General features: G+C 37.5%; 1 pseudogene; it reads right to left on the bottom strand.

The window, feature by feature from the left end:
* Positions 1 to 4997: 4997 nt before the first annotated feature.
* LOC123843555 (nucleoside diphosphate kinase, mitochondrial-like) lies at positions 4998 to 5340 on the bottom strand (annotated as a pseudogene).
* Positions 5341 to 6865: the final 1525 nt, after the last annotated feature.

The following is a 6865-nucleotide window of genomic DNA, read 5'->3' as shown; positions in this document are numbered from 1 at the left end:
CATGAGATGTGGAGCTCATTACTTCCTATTGTATGATAATTAAATAAAATAATTAGATCTGGAGATCAATTAGGAAAACTCTACCACTAATGAAAACATACTTAGTAAAAAGGGAATCTCCCAAAATGGAAGCTCAACATCAATGATCCAGGATATCACAATGCAAATGCTTATGTCTATCCATGTGCAGTTTCAATGTGTCATAAAAATAGGATGATTAAAACAGTTACATATAAAAATGGCATCAAGGTGAAAATAAAACAAAAATTTGTTACTTGATTTTAAGAGAGACTGCTAAAAGGAATTAAGAATTTCAGTGTTAAATAAGTTTATATGGGGGCGCCTGGGTGGCTCAGTCATTAAGTGTCTGCTTTTGACTCAGGTCATGATCCCAGGGTCCTGGGATGGAGCCCTGCGTCTGGCTCCCTGCTCCATGGGAAGCCTGCCTCTCCCTCTCCCACTCCCCCTGCTTGTGTTCCCTCTCTCGCTATATCTCTCTTTGTCAAATAAATAAATAAAATCTTTAAAAAAAAGTAAGTTTATATGGAGAAAAAGTTAAATCATCTTTCATGCTATTCCACAAAGAATATTGTAAGTGTTGAGGGAGGGTCGATTCTCCCAATATTGTAGAAAAAGTGCAGATACATTGGAATCAGGTTGTCCCAGGTTTAAGTCCTGCTACTTACTGCTCACATGACTTCACTTTCTGTGAATCTTGTTTTATTTTGCAATAAAATAGAGAGAATATTATTTCCTGGACTGCTGTTAGAATTTAAAGGGATAACATACATAAATATCAGTGTCTGGCTTATAATAACTGCTGAATTAATGTTAGATCCCTTTTCTACCTCTCTTTCACTGTTCAGAAACACCAATTTTATTTTTCAGATATACTGCAAACAATTTAGTATTCTAAGATTTTCTATCTGGTTGCTCACTTTGCCCTCCAGATATATACAAATGCACTCTGACGTTCTTCAACAAAGTACTGGATTGTCTCCTGGATCTTTCAACATAGACTCTTACTTTTTTTTCTTATTTCTTCTGCTTAGAGTGATAGTCTATCAATCCAGATTTCTCAAGAAGCCCTCTCTAATTAACAGTACCTTAGATTAATTGTATCTCTATTTTAAGTTTATTCAACACCTCTCTCTGTGAGTTTTATCATCATGAAACACTTTTAATTCAAGGTTTTCTTCTCCTGGATTATAGCTCTTTGAGGGCAAGGATTCAAGTTAACAGGCATTTCTATTGAGGACATTTTGCTTGTTATTCAGTAAGCTCTGTGCTTTAGGGGACAGAAAGGCAAATTAATTCAAGTTAGGTCAGATAACCAAAAGTTTAGTTGAAAAAATTAATATAAATAATATGTGAGTTAAAAAGTCATATGAACATTCAAAAAAAGAAAAATTAAACTCACCGTTTTCATTTGACATAAGTCAAGATATTAAAAGACTCATTCTCAGTTGGAACAAGTTCACAATCAATGATGCAGCATAAAACAGCTAACTGAAATCCTTTTACTTTTTTTCTTAACTTGGGTTGCTGCTTAGATTTTTTTTCCAAAAAAGAAAGTGACTGTTTAGACTGACTTGAAATCATACTGCTTTGCACCCTGAGTCATTGTTGCAGAAACAGACAAAGAAATGGTAGGCTGTAATTTTTTTAAGGGGAAAAAGTAGATCCTTCCCTTGATGATGAATGAATATTGTAGTTATTTTATGATGCTCAAAGTCTTGTGAGAACACGTGTGAGCACTGGGAATTTGAGAATCACTTGATAATCAATCTTGCAGGCACCCTGTTGCTTATGAAAAAGTAACTGCCATTACCACTGTAATTTGGCAAGGATTGTGAAGGGAAAGTCTGAGTATAAAAATAAATCTGAAGGATTACTATTTGGTCTTGCACATATAGCATCTAGTTAAAGTGGCAGAGAAACAGGAACAGTTCATTTTGTGTTCTTTTTGGAGTTCCAGGGTATCCCAATAAATAAGGCTGAGATGTGAAACCATGTTTCAAATCTAGGATGATGCAGACTATAAGATAAAATGAATTTCATTTGATTAAACAAGAAATAAATCATTTTCTAAAGAGATACATCATTCCAGAATGTTCCCAAATCATAGGACTTATTTAAGAATCTTTAGTAGAAACTCACAAGTCCTTTCTTATTTTAAAATAAATTCACTCCAATGAAAGTCTTCTGCAGAAAGTATTTGTGAAGAGAATATACTGGCTTTCTCTTGCTGCCACAAACTTACGGACTTAAAACAACATGATTTATAATCTTACAGATCTATAGCCCGAAACTCTCATGCAGGTCTCGTCAGGCTGAAATCTGTGTCAGTGGGGCTGCATTCCTTCCTGGTGGCTCTAAGAGCGAATCAATTTCCCTGTTTATTCAGGTTGTTGGCAGAATTCAATTCCATGTGGTTGTAGGACTGAGGCCCTCTTTTCCTTGTTCGTTATCAGTTAAAGGTCGTTCTAAGCTTCCCATCTTCCTTGGCTCATGACCCTCTTCCTTCATTTTCAGGATAGTAATAGCAATCTTCCCCTGCTTTCATTATCTCATTTTTCTGACCCAGTCTTCAAACTTTCTCTTTTACTTTTAAGGACTCATGTGATTACACTGGGCCCACTTGATTAATCTAGAATAAGTCCTTGAAATCTTTAAAATCTTATTTGCCAATTAAGGCAACATATTACAGGTTCTGGGGATTAGGGTATGGACTTTTTTTTTTTTTTTTTTTAGAGAGGGTTATTCTGCCTGCTTACCACAGGGAGATAAAAGGATGCCAGATGTTCTCCCTCTGCTTTTCCTAAATTGCTAAGTGGGCATGCAGAAGCTTTGTTTATCACATGATTTGAGGAGATAAGTAAATGCTTAGAAAATGATCTACTTGTGTTGTTCAGGGTGGTTGATAGGCTATTGATTTTTATATGAAATCAGTTTATCTAGTGTTTATAACCATAGTTGGGTGAATGTGGGTGTTTCGTTGGGGGGAGGTTGGGGAGTGAGGGAAAAAATCTAAAGCTCCTAGCTCAGGATTTTACTTTCCTTTTTGAAAAATTCTCCATATTTACAAGTTGGAAAAAAAATGCTTTAGATAAAAATAAGTAGTCTGTGAGTATGTTTGCTTATGCATGTACACTGAATGGGTATGGAAGCCAACAGAATTTGACATTTTTAGGTTCAGATATAATATTATTTGGTCTGAGATATTAGTTTTGTTTTAAAAAGTTAAAATAACTCTGAACATGTGGCACTAATTAAAAGACAAATTACATAACTGACTATATTTGTCTCCAAGATACAGCTTAACTTAGAGTGAGGATTGACTAATATTCTATTTACATTTAAATTAGGGCTAAGTATTTATATTAATATAGAACAAGACAAGGGCTTGTTTGTTTTCCTAATTTGTCTACTGGAATTCGGTACTAAATAATAATACACATTATCAGTTGTTAAGTCTGTCAAGGAAAGTAGTTTTTGTATGTGTGTGTTAATAGGCTTTCACTGGAAAAATTTTATGTTTTCTCTAAAACAAAAGTAATTTTATCTTATTTATACAATGCTCACTAAGGTATAAAATCCTTAGAGGTTTGTGTCTAGTCATGTCAGAAAACCTGTAGTTGAAAAGTAGTTATAGTAAGGAATTACACTAGTTTTTAGAAAAACATTCAATAAACTTGAGCAGGTATTTTGCAAAATAATATGTGAAGTGAATCTTATTTCAACATATAATAGTTTAAGTAAAAATGAATGTTAGTCTTCAAGTACTGGTGAATAAAGAAGGCTGTAATTATGCTATGCACCAATGTTTCCTGAAATCTAAATTTCATAGGTGATTTCTGTGAATCATCTGAACAGAATGAAAGGAAAAGAAGAAAAAAAAAGTCACAGAAACCCTTCAAGTGCGTTTTTTTCCTTGAATCTGAGCAGTGTGCCAATTAGTTTTTCAGAACATTATGTTAATGATAGTTAAATGGCTCATTTTGGGTTGTTCTCTTAGTGACAGAAAATATTAATCTGCTTAAATAATTGAACTTCAAAAACAGTTGAACCTCAGAATGCTAACCTAACGTTAGCATCTTTTGAAGTCATCAAAAAGAGAATAGAAGATCTCAAAAAATATGGCTCATTTTTTTTCTCCTTGTTGAAGAAAGGAAAGGGAAAGAAAAGATGGTATGTCTAATGTGCAACCCATATTAGACATTATAGTATGAAACATTTCTTCAGAGTAATTCCTTTCCATAGCTTCTCTGGAACAGTACATTTGCACGGCTTCTCTGAAAATTCCAGTTCAAGAAATTCTTGTAATTGTGATACAAAAAGAAAAGTTGTTGCTATCTAATGCTTAGAGACATATTATCTAAAGAAACATTCTGCACACCTCAGCTGAGGCTGCACAACCGGTTTGAGATCTTTGAGTTTTTCCACTTTTTAAAATAACTGAACTCAAAGGACATCTAAACTTAGTGTAAACCACAGTATGGACAGTGAAATTGTAGGTTAATGTACTTACTGCAGTACCCAAACCCCTCTAGTTGTGTGTGTGTGTGTGTGTGTGTGTATGGGAGGATAAGCCCTATTTCTATTCTCAAAGTCGTAAAACTTTGCATAAAGTCCTCATCCCTACCTCAGAGATGGCAAAAACTATAATAAACAATCCCCCCCCATGTACAACACAGTAAATTTTAATGTCCCCCCTCCCCCACTTTGGGGAAGGGAGGTCACACCCACAATTTTGGAGACACCCTAAAGTTGACACTTTGGTATAGAAAGGATTTGGTCCTATTTCTTGCTGGCTTAGGATACTAAAAGGCACATAAAGTTGGTTGCTCAAACCCTCTGGACTGGGGTGGGGCAGAAGGTGTACAGGAAGGTGGTCTGGGACAGAAGGGCTCACCATGGGTGTGGGCTCAAGTACTTGTTGACAGAGATAGGTGATTCTGGGTGGCTGCTGGGGTGGCTGAGGGCAGCCTGAGCGCTCAGGCTGGGTAGATGCTGCTCTGGTGCCCATTGTCTGCCTAGCCCACCAACTCACTGATCTGGAACTATAGTTGGAGCTCCCTCTGGGCTCTCTCCACAGAGTCGCTGATGTGGATGCTGAAGCACCCCCCAAATCCCCCCACCATGGTGCTGGGGGCAGCCTCAGCTGAGTTGGTGTGTCCTATCATGGCCCTTGAGGAGCAGACCATGTTAGGGCTTTCCCCGACCATGGCCCCACGGGGCTGAAGCTCATGTGACTGATGAGGGCTGGGTAGAAGGTCTTCCTTTGCAGATCATGGTAGTGCTTGGCAAGGCTCTCTCTGGTGCCTGCAACATCTTCATTGCCACCAGCTTGAAGCCCTTCCTCTCCAAGTGTTGGATCACATCCTCAACGAACTGCTGCTGCACCCTATCTGGTTTCACTGCAACCAGGGTCCACTCCCGGATCCAGAAGGAACCTCTGGAGTTGGGGCATGCAAGCAGTCTCTGTAGTGCTGCACTCCCCAAGAGGCAGACCATGACCTCCGGCCTGCCCACAGGCTGCTGATGAGCACAGAGTGAGCGCAGTGGACAGAACCCCACACAGTCTAGTTTTAATTTGATTTGACAAAACATAGATGAGTTTGATACTTTCTTTCATTTAAATAATGAAATTAAACCAAACTTCCTTAGTTTACTTTGCCAATGTTATTTAGTATTGGTATCTGTTGAAGTCCATTATAATTACAGGTGGTTGATATTTAAATGGACATTATTTGTTAATGTAATGTGAAATATTGTTATTGTTAAGAAAAAAGCAGATTTGAGGGGTGCCTGGGTGGCTCAGTAGGTTAAGCGTCTGTCTTCAGCTCAAGTCACCATCCTGGAGTCTCCAGATGAAGCCCCATGTCAGGCTTCCTTCTCAGTGGAGAGTCTACTTCTCCCTCTCCCTCTGCCTATACCCCTGTTTTTTCACTCTCTCTCTCTCTCTCACACACACACACACACACACACACACTCTCTCTCTCTCTCTCTAAAATAAAAAAAATATTTTTTAAAAAGAAAGAAGCAGATTTGAAATAATACTCTAAGTACCTTTCTTAATGTCTTATTTTTAAATATCCCCCACCTCAATATAGGTATAACTGAAAGGGTTGTACCACCATAAGCATACATAAGAAATACTTTCCATTTGAGAGGACCATATGGTTCTTGTCACTTCTCTTAGTAATGTGTTCTATCACACTGATTGATTTGAGAATGTTGAACCACCCTTGCATCCCAGGGATAAATCCCACCTGGTTGTGATGGATAATCCTTTTAATGTACTGTTGGATCCTATTAGCTAGGATCATGTTGAGAATTTTGGCATCCATAATCATCAGAGATATTGGTCTATAATTCTCCTTTCTGATTGGGGTCTTTGCCTGGTTTTGGGATCAAGGTAATGTTGGCCTCATAGAATGAGTCTGGAAGCTTTCCTTCTGTTTCTATTTCATGAAACAGCTTCAGGAGAATAGGTATTATTTCTTCTTTGAATGTTTGGTAGAATTCCCCAGGGAATCCATCAGGCCCTGGACTCTTGTTTTTTGGGAGGTTTTTGATCACTGCTTCAAGCTCGTTTCTGGTTACTGGTCTATTCAGGTTGTTGATTTCTTCCTCTTTCAGTCTTGGTAGTTTATAGGTTTTCAGGAAGGCATCCATTTCTTCCAGGCTGCTTAATTTATTGGCATATAGTTGTTGATAATAATCTCTAGTAATTGTTTTTATTTCCTTGATGTTAGTCGTGATCTCTCCCCTTTCATTCATAATTTTATTAATTTGTGTCCTTTCTCTTTTCTTTTGGATAAGTCTGGCCAGTGGTTTATCGATCTTATTAATTCTTTCA

This window comes from Mirounga angustirostris, unplaced genomic scaffold, assembly GCF_029215605.1.
Source record: "Mirounga angustirostris isolate CCGP_5_RB_7025 unplaced genomic scaffold, mMirAng1.0.hap1 SCAF_11, whole genome shotgun sequence".
Lineage (NCBI taxonomy): Eukaryota > Metazoa > Chordata > Mammalia > Carnivora > Phocidae > Mirounga > Mirounga angustirostris.
This window is presented reverse-complemented; position numbering and strand designations above follow the sequence as displayed.